Source organism: Monodon monoceros, unplaced genomic scaffold, assembly GCF_005190385.1.
Source record: "Monodon monoceros isolate NGI ecotype Baffin Bay Population unplaced genomic scaffold, NGI_Narwhal_1 Super_Scaffold_16, whole genome shotgun sequence".
Classification (NCBI taxonomy): domain Eukaryota; kingdom Metazoa; phylum Chordata; class Mammalia; order Artiodactyla; family Monodontidae; genus Monodon; species Monodon monoceros.
In genome coordinates, this window is record NW_021703772.1 from 71,809,422 (window position 1) to 71,826,378 (window position 16,957).

At 36.7% G+C, this 16,957-nt stretch overlaps 1 protein-coding gene across 24 annotated transcripts in view; it reads left to right on the top strand.

Moving 5' to 3' along the window:
• BAZ2B (bromodomain adjacent to zinc finger domain 2B) overlaps positions 1-16,957 on the top strand; it is a 382,496-nt gene that overhangs the window by 234,124 nt on the left and 131,415 nt on the right. The gene's annotated exons all lie outside the window — the stretch shown is intronic.

The following is a 16,957-nucleotide window of genomic DNA, read 5'->3' on the forward strand; positions in this document are numbered from 1 at the left end:
TAATATATATGGGTTTATTGCTGGGCTCAATTCTGTTCCATTGGTCTATGTGCCTATTTTTTAGGCCAATACAATGTTCTTTTAATTACTATAGCTTTGTAATAAAGTTTGAAATTACGTAGCATGATGCCTCCAGCTTTTTTATTCTTTCTCAGGATTGCTGTGGCTATTCAGGGTCTTATACGGTTCCATACAAATTTTACGATTGTTTGTTCTGTTTCTGTGAAGAATGCCATTGGAATTTTGATAGGGATTGCATTGAGTTTGTAGGTTGCTTTGGGTAGTAGGGACATTTTAACAATATTGATTCTTCCAACTCATGAGCACCGAATATCTTTCCATATTTTTGTGTATTCTTTAATTTCTGTAATATCTTATGGTTTTTAGTATACAGGTCTTTCACCTCCTTGGTTAAATTTATTCCTAGGTATTTTATGCTTTTAGTTACACTCATAAATGGAATGTTTCCTTAAACTTCTAGTTCAAATAGTTTGTTATTATATTATAGAAGCACAACAAATTTTTGTGTATTGATTTTGTATCCTGCAACTTCACTGAATTTATTTATTAGTTCTAATAGTTTTTTGATAGAATCTTTAGGTTTCTCTCTATGTAGTATTATATCTTCTGCAAATACTGAGAGTTTTACATCTTCCTTTCCAATTGGGTTTACTTTTACTTCTTTTTCTTATCTCGTTGCTGTGGTTAGACCTTCAATACACTATGTTGAATAAAAGCAGTAGGAGTGGGCATCCTTGTTTTGTTCCTGATCTTAGAGGAAAAGCTTTGAGCTTTTCACCATTGAGTATGATGTTAGCTGTGGGCTTGTCATTATGGCCTTTGTTATGTTGAGGTTATGTTCCTCTATACCCACTTTGATGAGTTTTTATCATAAATGGATGTTGAATTTTGTCAAACACTTTTTCTGCATCAAGTGATATGATCATATGATTTTTATCTTTCATTTTGTTAATGTGTTGTATCACATTGACTGATTTGCTGATGTTGAGCCAGCCTTGCATTCCTGGAATAAATGCCACCTGATCATGGTGTGTGATCCTTTCAGTGTATTTTTAAATTCAGTTTGCTAATATTTTGTTGAGAATTTTCACACCTATGTTCATCAGAGTTACTGGGTTATAATTTTTTTTCTTGTGGTGATCCTTGTCTGCTTTTGGTATCAGGGTAATGCTGGCCTTGGAAAGTGAGTTTGCAAGAGTTCTCTCCTCTTCTATTGTTTGGAAGAGTTTGAGAAGGATTGGTGTTAATTCTTCTTTGAATGTTTTATAAAATTTACCAGTAAAGCTGTCTGGTACTGGACCTTTGCTTTTTGGAAGAGTTTTGATTACTCATTCAATTTTCTTGCTAGTAATCAGTCTGTTCAGATTTTCTATTTCATCATAATTCAGTCTTGGTAGGTTGCATGTTTATAGGAATTTATCCATTTCTTCTAGGTTGTTCAATTTGTTGGTGTTTGATTCTTTGTAGTAGTCTCTTATGGTTTCTCGTATTTCTGTGGTATTAGTTGTAGTGTCTCCTCTTTCACTTCTATTTTATTTATTTGAATCTTCTCTCTTTTTTCTTGGTCAGTCCATTTTGTTTATTTTATTTTATTTTGGTCACGTGCACGGCTTGCGAGATCTTAGTTCCCCGACCAGGGATCGAACCTGGGCCCCCTGCAATAGAAGCACAGAGTCCTAACCACTGGATTGCCAGAGAACTCCCCAACTTGTTTATCTTTTTTTTTTGTGGTACCCGGGCCTCTCACTGTTGTGGCCTCTCCCGTTGCAGAGCACAGGCTCCAGACGCACAGGCTCAGCGGCCATGGCTCAGGGGCCCATCCGCTCCACGGCATGTGGGATCTTCCCAGACGGGGGCACAAACCCGTGTCCCCTGCATTGGCAGGCGGACTCTCAACCACTGCGCCACCAGGGAAGCCCTCGTTTATCTTTTTAAAGAACCAGCTCTTACTTTGATTGATCTTTGCTCTTGTCTATTTACTCTCTATTTCATTTATTTCTGCTCTAATCTTTTTTTATTTCCTCCCTTCTGCTAACTTTGGGCTTTGTTTGTTCTTCTTATTCTGGGTCTATCAGGTATAAAATTAGGTTGTTTATTTGGGACTTTTCTGGTCTATTGAAACAGGCATTTATCACTGTGAACCTCCCTTTTAGAACTGCTTTTGCTGCATCCCATAAATTTTGGTGTGTTACATTTCTACTTTCATTTGTCTCAGATATTTTTTTATTTCTCCTTTGACCCATGGTTGTTCAGTAGCATATTTTTTAATCTCCACCTACTTGTGAATTTTCAAGTTTTCCTTGTGTAATTAATTTCTAGTTTCATGCCATTCTGGTTGGAAAAGTTGTGTGACATGGTTTCAATCTTCTTAAATTTATTAAGACTTATTTTGTGTTCTAACATACAATGTATACTGGAGAATGTTCCATGTGCATTTAACAAGAATGCGTATCCTGTTGCTTTTGAATGAATGTTCTATAAATATTTGTTAAATCCATCTGGTTTAATGTGTCATTTAAGGCCAGTGTCTCCTTGTTGATTTCCTTTCTGGATGATCTATCCATTGATGTAAGTGGGTATTAAAGTCCCTTACTATTATTGTATTGCTTTGTATTTCTCCCTTTAGGTCTATTTATATTTGCTTTACATATTTAGGTGCTGCTATGTTGTGTGCATATATATTTACAAATTTTTAAAGTTTATTTTGTCTGATATAAGTATAGCAGAGCTACTCTAGCTTTCTTTTGGTTTCTGTTTGCATGGAATATCTTTTTCTGTCCCTTTACTTTCAGTCTGTGTGTGTCCCAAAATCTTAAGTGAGTCTCTGGTAGGCAGCATATAGATGGGTGGGTTTCTTTCTTTCTTTTTTTTTTAAATCCATTCAGCCACTCTACATCTTTTGATTGGGGAATTTAGCCCATTTACATTTAAAGTAATTATTGATAGATATGTGCTTGTTGCCATTTTGTTAATTGCTTTCTGGCTGTTTTTGTTGTTCCTCTCTGTTCCTTTCTTCTTCTCTTGCTCTTTTCCTTTGTGTTTTGATTACTGTTCTGTGGTATGCTTATATTCCTTTCTCTTTTCCCCTTGTGTATTTACTATAGCTTTTTGCTTTGTGGTTACCATGAGGCTTACATGAAACAACTCATATCCATAACAATCTGTTTTAAAGTTGATAACAAACTTGTTTGATTTCATTGTAGAGCTCAACATTATTACTCTCCCTCCCTCACCTATATTTTATGTTTTTGGTGTGCTGTTTTGCATAATTTTATCTTGTGTATCCCTTAACTAATTATTATAATCATAGGGTTTTTTTTTTACTACTTTTGTCTTTTAACCTTCATACTTGCTTTATAAGTGATTAATCCACTACCTTTATTATATATTTACCTTTCCAGTGAGATTTATTCTTTCAAATGTTTTCTTGTTACTAATTTTTTTCAGCTTAGAGAAGTGTCTTTAACATTTCTTATAAGGCAGTTTTAACTCCTTTAGCTTTTTCTTATCTGGAAAACTTTATCTCTCTTTCACTTCTGAATGATAACTGTGAGACAGAGTGTGCTTGGTTGGAAATTTTTTTTTTTTCAGCACTTTGAATATATCATGTCAGTCCTTTCTGGCCTGCAAAGTTTCTGCTGAAAAGTCTCCTTATAGTCTTATGGCAGTTCCCTTGTTCATAAAATTGTTTTTCTCTTGATGCTTTTAATATTCTCTCCTTGTCTTTAACTTTTAATATTTAGTTATAATGTGTCTTGGTGTGGGTCTCTTTAGGTTGCTCTTATTTGGAGCTCTCTGTACTTCCTGGATATGGATATCTGTTCCTTTCCCACGTTAGGAATTTTTCAGCCATTATTTCTTCAAATAAGTTTTCTCTCCCTCTTATCCTTATGGGATTCATATCATGTGAGTGTTAGTCCATTTGATGTTGTCCCATAAGTCCCTTAAGCTGTCTTCATTGATTTTCTTTTTGTTTTGTTGTTTGTTTTGCTGCTTTGATTGGGTGAGTTTCACAGGCTTGTCTTCAAGTTGATTGATTCTTTCTTCTGCTTCATCTAGTCTACTGTTGAACCTCCTCCCCCCACACCTCACCCTGTGTATATTTCATTTCAGTTCTTGTATTCTTCAGCTCCGTGACTTCTGTTTGGTACTTTCTTATATTTTCCATCTCTTCGTTGAAGTTCTCACTGAGTTAATTCTTCTCCCCAGTTCAGTGAGTATCAGTAGGACTATTACCTTAAACTCTTTATCACATGTATTACTTATCTCTGATTTTATGCTTTTTTTCCCCCCTCAGGTTTTATCTTATTCTTTCACTTGGGACATATTCCTCAGTTTCTTCGTTTTGCTTGACTCTCTGTGTTGGTTTCTATACAGTAGGTGAAACAACCACCTCTCCCATTCTTGAAGGAGGGGCCTCTAGTATGAGATGAACTTTGTTATTCAACACTGCCTCAGCTCTTGGTTTTCTCTCCAACCTTTGCGCTTGTCCAAATAGCCTATTTTTAATAGCTCCCAGCAGTTGAGAATGTTCTAAGATCTGTCACTGTCCTAAAGGGGAGGATCTCAGCACCTAGACCCTCAGACATCAGCTTTTATAAGTATGCAAATATGTACAGTCCTGTGGGAGAACAAGTATAAGCCCTGCTTGCCACTAGAGCCAGGTGATCTGGAGGTGTCCCCTGGGCAGGAATCACAAAAGTCAGACCTCCAGATGAGTATATTAGCTCTTTTCTGGGTATTACCAGCAAGCTGGAGTAAGGCAGTGGGAGAGTACCAAGATGGTATCCACAGCTTACATTCCTTGAGAGCAGGTCTGTAGGCCACTAAATATGTGCCAGTTTCAGGACAAGCAAAGAGGCCTTCTTACAGAAAGACTAGGCAGTGTGCCTCAGTTCACTGTCTGCATAGTGCCATGGTGATGGTAGCCTGTCCAGAAACGTCTCTGCCACAGTCCCATAGGATGCAAGAATGCAACCTCCCCGCAGCCACCAGAGCCAGGTGATAAAGAGTGTTCCCTGGGTGATAGCTGCAAAAACTGGGCCACCAGACATAAAATCCAGGGCATCAGACATTTGTAATGTTCCCCTCCAGGAGACACTGACATTGTGAAGCATGGCAGAGGGTAAACACGAAGATAAGCCCTGCCCTCTGAGGTGTCTGGAAAGGATTACAGTCAGCCCCCAGACGCATGTTTATTTAGAAGCCTGCCCCTCAGTCCACAGGCATGATGATTAGCTAATAGGCCTTCAGAGAAAGACTGAGCTCCTGGGTCTGTTGTCTCTTGCTCTGCCCCTGTGCACCTAGAGGTGGTAGCTATTTAAGAACTCTTTCTTCATGGGTTATAGTCCTGTGGGACTCACAGGCATAAGCCCTACTGGTCACCAGAACCAGGTGATGTAGAAGGTCCCCTAGATGATACCCACCAAAATTGGGGCACCTTCCTGGAGATACTGGTGCTCTGGAGCACAGCAAAGGGAAAATGCAAAGATGCAGCTTGCATCCCTGGTGAGTGTTCCAGCACTCTCCTAGAAGTGTGTGTTAAATTAGGTGTTTGCCCCTCAGGTGAGAGCCTCCATTTTTTAAGTCTGGACACCATACACGGCCTCTTAGCTGGGCCCTGGGGTCCGAGCATGTGAGTTCTTTCAGAGGGCTTTCTCAGATCTCTGCAGTCCTGTGGGTCTCAAGACAGGAACCCTACTGGTTTTCAAAGTTAGATTTTTTAGGGACTCATGTCTCAAGCATATGGGATGCCCGATGTGGGTTTTGAACCCTCAGCTCCTCAGGAAGAAGCTCCAGGTTTTGAGTTCCTTCTGCATTGTGGGTTGCTGCAGCAATGGTGGGGTTTATGGTGGGGTTGCATCCCAGCCTCTCCTACTATCTTTGATGTGTTTTTCTTCTTGTTTGCCCAATGTGTAGTCATCATCCACCCAGACTTTAGGTTTTTTGAAAGGAAATTCTTCCATATATAGCTGTAGGCTCAGTGTGGCTGTGGGAGGAGGTGAGTTCGGGATTTTCTTATGTCACCATCTTGAACTGGGACTTCTGCACAACATTCTGAAAGATAATTTCTTGCAATAACAAACCTGTAGAAATCTTTTTTAAAAATTAGTTTAACTGTCATTAATACTAGCACATCGTAAATCATTCAAGTGGTTAAAAAAAAGAAAAAGATATATAGTGAAAAAGAATTCTCGCATCCTAGATTAATTCCCTAGTCTCTTTACCTACAAGGAAACACAGTTGCCAGTGTCTTATATATTTTTCCAGAAATATTCTGAGCATACATTCATGAGAATATATCCCTTTTTTTCTTTTTCACACATGAGATCTTGCTATTTCTATTCTTCCTCACTTTACTCTTTTCATTCAGCAGATTAGCTAGTCTAGATCTGCTTCATTCTTTGGTAGCAGCTGCATAGTATCATAATTTAACAGTTTCTTACTGATGGAATATTTTGTTTGTAAAAGTCTTTGCAGTTAATATGTTATAATAAATATTCTTCACATATATCTTTACCCATATGTGTGATATGGATAAATTGAAGACTTTTGAACAGGAGAGTGATAATATTAGATAGAGTTAAGGTGACCAGGACAAAAATATTTCTGCATTGGTGTTCATAAACTTTTAGGCTAATTTTGTTCTTTAAGAAGTATGCTGTTTTCCCTGTTAGGTTAGCTCTGCTTCTTCCCCATTGAAACGGATTTTTTATTCTAGTTTATCGGTCATGTAGTACTTGGCATCTTTCTTTCCTTGACTTCTGAGTATATGTAGATATTTTACATAGAGTTACCTGATTTTGGTTTGTTACCCTGTTTTATTTTCTCAATCTGTTACAAATCCGCCTCAGTTACTATCCAGAAATGTCTTAGAAATTTCAGTTAATTGTAATTGTGTTTCTTAGTTAAGCAAAGATTTGGGGCTTTTTGCTTGTTCTTTGGGACCCCTTGCATTTGTAGGTGAAAGGATCAATTAATCAGATATTGTCTCTCTTTTAATCCTTCTAACATTTGTATCCTTTTTAGAAATTGTTAATTCTCATCAGTATTTAAATTCACAGACTCTACCTACAGTTTAGTTGATCTGTATATGTTAAATCTTGTTCAAATGTTTCTTTAATATTCTTTTATATCCTTTCTTGTATCTTAGGATAACCTCTTCCTCACAGATAGCTCATTGCAAAGGAATACTTAATCCTTTGGATGGAAAAGTTTACTCCTTGAATAGATATTTACTGAGCAGTATGAAAATCAGTGCTTTACTCTTGGCTAATTTTCTTATCATCGAGTCTCTTGAGGTATAAATAAAACAAGAGTAAATCTTTAAAGATTTAACAGAAATCTGTAATTTAGAATGACATACATTTGAAGATAGAATGAAGGCAAGTGGTAGGGAGGATGAGGGAAATGAGGAATTAAATTGTTAAATATGTTAATGCAATGTGAAGGTTTTTGGTGGTTGTTTTGTTCTTTTTCATCAAATTGATATGGATTTGAGGGCTAGTTTAATTCAATCCTATCATTTTTCTGGTAAGGAAACTATTATGTAGAGGTATTGTCAGAGACTTGCTCCAGCTCACAGGCTGCAACCAGAGCACTGACTGCCAGCCCACTTTTGTTTGGGGATGTAATTGCTTGACTGTTTACTGTAGTAGTTAAAAATGTGTCAAGCGGCAAAGGAAATTGATCCCTTTCATATATTCTCATTTTAAACTACAATGTATTATACTTAATAAGTTGAAATGACTATTTCTGAAAATGTAGGTAAATAAAAATGTTATAAATAGAATCATTTTCCTTCAAAAATATTATACTCAGAAGATAATTTTGTTCGTTGTCTAATAAGGTATTTCTGCCTCATCTCCTATTTCTCTAAATCCTTTAACAGAAAAATTTTTGTTGCTTATTTTTTGTTTTGCTATGTAATATTTTGAAGTATTGTTTATCCAAATATTCAATTTCCTGTAAGTTATTTTTTAAATAGTTATATAGGGCTTCCCTGGTGGCGCAGTGGTTGAGAGTCCGCCTGCCGATGCACGGGACACGGGTTCGTGCCCCGGTCCGGGACGATCCCACATGCTGCAGAGCGGCTGGGCCCGTGAGCCATGGCCGCTGAGCCTGCGCGTTCGGAGCCTGTGCTCCGCAACGGGAGAGGCCACAACAGTGAGAGGCCCGCGTACCGCAAAAAAAATAAAAATTAAAATAAATAATAATAAAAAAATAATAGTTATATAAAAGCGTTTGTCAGAACTTTGAGAAAATAATTGATTTATAAAGCTCTACTGTTAGTGATCCTGCTAAAGCAAAAGAAGCAGCATAGTGACTGTCTCCTGATATTCTTCGCAATTATTGTTTTTCACGTGAGGTTATATTGTAAGGAAAAGTGAGTGTTCGCCAAATCTACTTTTGTGCTTTGAACTCCCACAGAGAACTTTTGGTATTGTTAGCAAAGATAAAGACATTCTAAGAAAACTCTTTGCAGGAGAAATATCTGTCTATTTATATATTTACTTTCTGAATCTTCAGTCTATTCTATAGCTATACTTTTAAAGGATTCATGCAGGTGAAACAGAGGGCAGCTGATCATGTTTATGTTTTGGAGCCAACTTGTCTTGCCCGTCCCTATTTGCACCTGTTCAGGTTTACACCTAGCAGCTGTCAGTGTTCATAAGCTCTATGTTTACAGAAAAAGGAACATTTGATATGTGTGAATTTGATGAGTATTATCATTAACAACTGATCATTGAATTTTTTTGGCGTGTATAAAATCATCATGCAGGGAAGAAGTTGTTTGTGGTAATTCTGATTTTTGTCTGTTCTCAGAATTGTTATAGGTAAATATCATCTCAGTAAAATACAGTAAATTCATGTTACTCAGCGTGTGTGAACATTATGATGTGCATTAATTGTATATTATACATGATCAGTTTTAAACAATTAGGACAAAATGTAAAATAATAAACTCTGGCGGTATGCTGATAAAGATAGGTTGAATATAATTTTATCATTTATTGCAGTGGCAATAAATCAGCTTGAAATATCTTCTTATAATAATTATAAAGAACTGCTACTTAACAGAAAGTTTTGGTTGATTGAATTCCAAGTAATACAGTTTTTGATACTTTAGATCAGAATTTCTTAACCTTAGCACCACTAACATTCTGGGCCAGGTAATTATCTCTGTGGGAATGTCCTGTGAATTGTAGGGTGTTTAGCACTATCCCTGCCTGGACTCTTTCTATGTGATACCAGTAGCACCTTCTCAGTTATGACAATCAAAGCTGTTCCCAGACATTGTCAAATGTTTTCCTAGTAGATGAGGGGGTATTACAGCATCACCTCTGGTTAAGAACTACTGCTTCAGACCATGGGAAAAATCTCTAATGGATCAAATCATTTAGAATCCCTTCATCATCACACATTTTTCACCCATTCACATCAACAACTTTTTTTTACTGTAGTGTTATATGTTAAATTTCAGTTGTAGTAATCTTTACCCTACCTGATTAGCTTTGTAAATAAGAAAATCCTGAAGTTATACATTAGAAAATATCCTCTCATGAATGGCCTTAAGCTAAAAGACATCCCTATTAATTGATATTCTCCCATAGGTGAGTGTGTTGTGGTGGGGATCATGTTCTTAACAGTCTGCTTATTTTTATCTTGTGTCTGGGCTGGTTTTGGCCACAAAGCATTGATTGGATGGTGTTTGTTTGGAACATGAGATGAAGGTAGTATTCTTAACACACAGAGTCAGAATGAGAGGCTATTGCAGGAGTGCAAGTATCAGATCTGGATGCTTTGGCCAGAACCGAAATCTGGGAATAGGTGGCTCTTGGATACTATTTTTATTTTAATGAATGTATTTTTCTAAGATGGTTTGAATAAATGGATTTCTGCCAACTTTTATGCAGTATGCTTGAATGATGAAGAATAACTCATGTAATCACAGAGTAAATTTTTTCAACTGATAATTAATATGTTAATTTTCATTTATATTTGTGCTCCAGGTTTTTTTGAAAGTTTTGAGGTAAAACACCTTGCCATTTGTACTTATACAATTGTGAGGCTTTTTTTTTTTTACTTGTTTCTTTTATTTCTTTTTATTTAAAAAAATTTTTTTTACATCTTTATTGGAGTATAATTGCTTTACAATGGTGTGTTATTTTCTGCTTTATAACAAAGTGAATCAGTTATACATATACATATGTTCCCATATCTCTTCCCTCCTCTTGCGTCTCCCTCCCTCCCACCCTCCCTATCCCACCCCTCTAGGTGGTCACAGAGTACCGAGCTGATCTCCCTGTGCTATGCGGCTACTTTGTGAGGCATTTTTAAAAAATGTTTTAAAAATATTTTATCTTATTTATTTATCTTTTGGCTGCATTGGGTCTTCGTTGCTGGGGCTTTTCTCTAGTTGCGGTGAGCGGGGACTACTCTTCGTTGCGGTGCGCGGGCTTCTTATTGCGGTGGCTTCTCTTGTTGCGGAGCACGGGCTCTAGGTGCACGGGCTTCAGTAGTTGTGGCACGCGGGCTCAGTAGTTGTGATTCGCTGGCTCTAGAGTGCAGGCTCAGTAGTTGTGGCTCATGGGCTTAGTTGCTCTGCAACATGTGGGTTCTTCCCGGACCAGGGATCGAATCCACGTCCCTGCATTGGCAGACGGATTTTTAACCACTGCGTCACCAGGGAAGTCCCAAGGCATTTATTTTAAATTCTTTATTTTTAAATTTTTATTTGAGTATAGTTGCTTTACAATGTTGTGTTAGCTTCTACTGCACAGCAGAATGAATCAGCCATACATATACATGTATCCCCTCCCTTTTGGATTTCCCTCCCATTTAGGACACCACAGTGCATTAGAGTTCCGTGTGGTATACAGTATGTTTCCAACAGTTGTCTATTTTATACATAGTATCAATAGTGTATATGTGTCAATCCCAATCTCCCTATTTTAAATTCTTATCATAATTTATCTGGGTAAAAAATGTTAAACATGCTATGCATATACATATAACCTATAAATAGATGTGACTCAGAAATATTTACTTGAAATGAATAATCTAAAAATACCTTTTGCTGCCACATATACCCATGGATAATTATATGCACAGACATTCACTTATTAAAAACAATTGCTGACAGTTATTGAATGCTAGGTATTCAGAACTTTATATGCATTATCCCATTTAATCTTCCCAGTTATACCTTCATACTACTCATGAGGAAACTGGAAGTTCACTGAAGTTACATAATTTATAAGGTCATAGCTAATAAGGTTCAGATACAGTTTTTAAACCCAGATAACATCTATTATCAAGTGTCTTGCTGATACAATGTAATCTCTTTCTTTATTTCTTCAAGGTCTAAGTTTACACTCTTCAATCCCAATGCATACATATATATATATATATATATATATAAAATATATATATAGTTTTAAGTGCTTACTGTGTGCCAGACTTTGTTTTTTCTTTTCTTTACTTTTTATTTTGAAATAATTTTAGACTTAAAAAACAGTTAAAAAGCAAATACATAGTATTCACCTATATTTTTTACCCAGCTTTCCCTATGTTATTAATTTAGATAACCATAGTACAATTATTAAAATTAAAAAATCAGAAAATTTACATTGGTACAATACTATTAACCGTAAACTACATATCTTTTATGAATTTTACCAGTTTTTCCATTAATGTCCTTCTTCTGTTCCAAGATCCAATCTGATCCCACATTATTTAGTTGTTGTATCTCTTTAGTCTTCAACCTATGGCAGTTCCTCAGTCTTTCCTTTTCTTTCATGACCTTGATACTTGATGAATACTAGTCAATTATTTTGTATATGGTCTCTCAGTCTGGGTTTGTCTGATGTTTTCTCATGATTCAATGGAGGTTATATGTTATTGGGAAGAATACCACAGAGGTGATATGCTCTTCTAAGCACATCAGAGGATACATGATATCAATATGTTTTATTATTGGTGATATAGTTTCTCCACTGTGGTGTTTGCCCTTTTTAATTAGTAAATATCTTAAAGGAGATACTTTGAGACTATGCAAATACCTTGTTTCTACTCAGACTTTCACCTACTGCTTTTAGCATCCTTTGGTGCACATGTACTTTAAACTTTCTCCTTTGAATAGTTCTTACAATATGGCAAGCCAATGATTGTTTTGTGAATTATTCACTGTTAAAAAGGCATTGCCTTCCTACCTTTTAACTTTCAAGTTGGTGGCTAGGATTCTTTCCAGAGTTAAGCTTAACAGGGAACAATAGTAAATAAAATCTGAATTCAATAATATTTAACTTAAAAAGAAAAACTTGAAAAGCCAATCCTTGTTAATGCAAGCATAAAACAATCTTCATTCTAGAGTAGCAAAGGCTAGAGTGGATTTGTTAAATTTCTTTAAAATGAAAAGAAAGGTATCTATAAGATGAACATGGAATAGTTGACCAAATTTTGAGTTACTAGAACTAAGAAATACCTAATAAAACATGAGAAAAAAAGTTTTAACTTAAGGCCAGTGTAACAAAAAGTACTTTATGTATGAGAGGAATACTGGCTAGAAATATATATCTAAGATTAAAACAGTTGAAATAAAAGAATATATGAATAATGTATATAATAGAACTTCTAAGGAAAATGGCTGCATAAGCCTGTTTTTTTAAAAAGAGGTAAACTTTCCCCACTTAAATGAACAGCAAGAACAACCAGAATAAATGAGAAAACTGCACTTTTACTGAAACTGAAAAAGGCCCCCAACCTCATACTACTAGCTCTAGTTCTACTCTTTTGTACTGCCAGGTTTCAATTTTATTTTACCTTTAAACAGTGTTATAATAAAGGAACTATTTGTGCCTTATTTCTATAGAATAGAGTCTTAAAAGTAGATTGGTAGGGCTTCCCTGGTGGCGCAGTGGTTGAGAGTCCGCCTGCCGATGCAGGGGACGCGGGTTCCTGCCCCGGTCCGCGAAGATCTCACATGCCGCGGAGCGGCTGGGCCCGTGAGCCATGCATGGCCGCTGAGCCTGCGCGTCCGGAGCCTGGGCTCCGCAACGGGAGAGGCCACAACTGTGAGAGGCCCGCGTACCGCAAGAAAAAAAAAAAAAAGTAGATTGGTAGATCCAAGTACATGTATATTTTTTATTTTAATAAATATTTCCAGGAAGAGTAATCTCCAGTGAGCAAATGTAGAAACTGCTCATTATGCCTTCTGGGTATTCGTTTTAGTCTTGGGTGAAGTTATATCAACAGAAAGAAATATACCTAGAGCTCATAACCTATTATCCTATAAAAAGCAATGACTTTCATTCATTGAGCTTTTATATGCCAGGTACTCAGCTCAAGTGCTTATCTATATTATGTCCCAAATTACTTTTGCTGTGGAGTACAAAGGCAATTTTTTTTTTAAAAACCCTTTCATTATTTAAAAAAAGATAATACATTTACCAACGTCCAGTTACAAAATAAATGAGTCACAAGAATGAAATGTACAGCATGGGGAATATAGTCAATAATATTGTAATATCTTTGTATGGTGACAGATGGTAACTGACTTATCATGGTGATCATTTTGTAATGTATAGAAATATTGAATCACTGTGTCATGCACCTAGAATTCACACGGTGTTGTAGGTCAATTTTACATCAATTAAAAAAATTTTTTAATTAACAAAATGAAAAAATCATTGAGAAGCCCCCAAAATACATTTAGATAGTACATTTTAGAAATCTATGAGACAGTAAGGTTACCAGCTCTTAATTTTTTTTTTTTGCGGTAGGCGGGCCTCTCACTGTTGTGGCCTCTCCCGTTGCGGAGCACAGGCTCCGGACGCACAGGCTCAGCGGCCATGGCTCACGGGCCCAGCCGCTTCGCGGCATGTGGGATCTTCCCAGACTGGGGCATGAACCCGTGTCCCCTGCATCGGCAGGCGGACTCTCAACTACTGCGCCACCAGGGAAGCCCTCTTAATTTTTTAAAACAGCCTTTTCCTGTAAACTCAATCTATGTTTTGGGTTTTTATTTTTTTGTAAATATATGTGTTTTGTACTTAGTGAAATGAGACTTGCTGGTGAAGATAGTTTGTAGAGGAAGTTGTCAGCCATGGACCTTGCTGTCAGGCAGCCATGTGTCTCAAAGCTTATTAGTAACTGTTTGATGACCCAAAATCTGCCTTTTAAGCATTAGTTCCATGTAGCCATCAGTACCAACTATGCCTCTCCATAGTGAACGCTGACAAAGAGAAATAAAAATTCTTTAAGATTATGGGCATACTCGTTATAGCAGTTCATTATCTTTAGAGGTGATTGACAGCAATGTCAGAATATGAAGTTTTTGAATTGTATGCGATTGGAAAACTCATTGAAACTGCCCTATTAATGATGCTATTGTGTCAACCTGAGATTACCTTTTCCATATGTATCCAAGAAAAATCATCTACATACCATATGGATTCTCAATTATTTAAACATTAATCTTGCATTATTTTAATTGACCAATATTTTACTTTATTTTTAAAAATTTATTTTATTGAAGTATAGCTGATTTGCAATGTTGTGTTAATTTCTGCTATACAGCAAAGTGATTCAGTTATACATGTATATATATTCTTTTTCATATTCTTTTCCATTGTTGTTTATTACAGGATATTGAATATAGTTCCCAGTGCTATACAGTAGGACCTTGTTGTTTATCCATTATATGTGTAATAGTTTGCATCTCCTAATCACAGACTTCCAACTCATCCCTCCCACTACCCCACGCCCTGCAACCACAAGTCTGTTCTTTATCTCTGTCTGTTTCTGTTTCATAGATAAGTTCATGTGTGTCATATCTTAGATTCTACATATAAGGGATATCATATGGTATTTACCTTTCTCTTTCTGACTTACTTCACTTAGTATGATAATCTCTAGGTCCATCCATGTTGCTGCAAATGGCATTATTTCATCCTTTTTTATAGCTGAGTAATATTCCATTGTATATGTATACCACATCTTCTTTATCCATTCATCTTTCGATAGGCATTTAGGTTGTTTCCATGTCTTGGCTATCGTAAATAGTGCTGCTATGAACATAGGGGTGCATGTATCATTTCGAATTATAGTTTTGTCCAGATATATGCCCAGGAGTGGGATTGCTGGATCATATGGTAGCTCTATTTTTAGTTTTCTGAGGAACCTCCATACTGTTTTCCATAGTGGCTGCACCAATTTACATTCCCACGAACAGTGTAGGAGGGTTCCCTTTTATCCACACTCTCTCCAGCATTTGTTATTTGTAGACTTTTTAATGATGGCCATTCTGACTGGCATGAGGTAGTACCTCATTGTAGTTTTTATATACATTTCTCTAATAATTAACAATGATGAGCATCTTTTCATGTGTTATTTGGCCAATTTTTTTTATTTTTTTATTTTTATTTGCGGTACGCGGGCCTCTCACTGTTGTGGCCTCTCCTGTTGCGGAGCACAGGCTCCGGACGCGCAGGCTCAGCGGCCATGGCTCACGGGCCCAGCCGCTCCACGGCATGTGGGGTCTTCCTGGACTGGGGCACGAGCCCGTGTCCCCTGCATTGGCAGGCGGACTCTCAACCACTGTGCCACCAGGGAAGCCCCAATATTTTTAAATGAAATGAAATTATTTTTCTTAGAAAACATATAGTAATTATGTGAATTGGCTATAGCACTGCATTCAAAAATCTTTTTGTGATTAGATTATTTGAATGATGAATGTTTACTTGTGGTTGATCATAAGTTCATTTATGGGTGAGTAGTGTATTTTTTTGTCTCTTCCTATATATATGTGTACTCCTTAAAGCAACTATGAGCTTTACAATTTCCTTCCTTAATTGTGGTATTAGTGTATGTAGAATATGAAAATGACCATAACCTATTCTAGATTTTTAAAATTTGAGGGTTTCCCTGGTGGCGCAGTGGTTGAGAGTCCGCCTGCCAGTGGAGGGGACACGGGTTCATGCCCCGATCCAGGAAGATCCCACCTGCCGCGGAGCGGCTAGGCCCGTGAGCCATGGCCGCTGAGCCTGCGCATCCGGAGCCTGTGCTCCGCAACGGGAGAGGCCACAACAATGAGAGGCCCACGTACCGCAAAAAAAAAAAAAAAAAAAAAATTGAGATATAATTGACATATAACGTTATATTAGTTTCAGTTGTACAACATAATGATTCGATATTTGTGTGTATTGTGAAATGAACACCACAAAAAGTTAATACCCATCACCACACAGTTACAAATTGTTTTCCTTGTGATGAAAACTTTTAAGATCTACTCTCTTAGCAGCTTTCAAATGTACAATAAAGTATTATTAACAATGGTCACCATGCGGCCCATTACATCCTATGACTTACTTGTTTTATAATTGGAAGTTTGTACCTTTTGACTCCTTCATCCATTTCCGTTCTAGATTTTTAATATCAACATAAACTATTACAATAAGACCAATGTAAAGTTGTACCCAAAATAGCTAAGCAAATTAATACAGATGCTTAGAAGTGGTTAAGTCATTATAAATGGATCATACTAAAGACATTTTGAGACCATAGTTCAGACTAGACTCTAGTATAAACTCTAAAATGTATTTGTCTATTTTGGGCAGGACTCACTGTATTGGGGATTACCAGGTCAGATTCATGGATGTTTAAGACCTACAACTATATTGGTATCTGGATTTAGAAGACAGGGTTACAGTTCACTCAGACGTGGTTGTATCTTCTTGATTCATTAAGATAATATGGGTATTATGATGTAGGTGAATAGACCATGAGGTGATTTAAGAAGAATAAGAAGTTAATGTGCTAATTTTCCTAAAGTTATGGCAACACACAGTTTTATGAAGTTACTGTATTCAAATGACTATTATTATTATTTGTGTGTGTGTGTGTGTGTGTGTGTGTGTGTGTGTGTGTGTGTGTG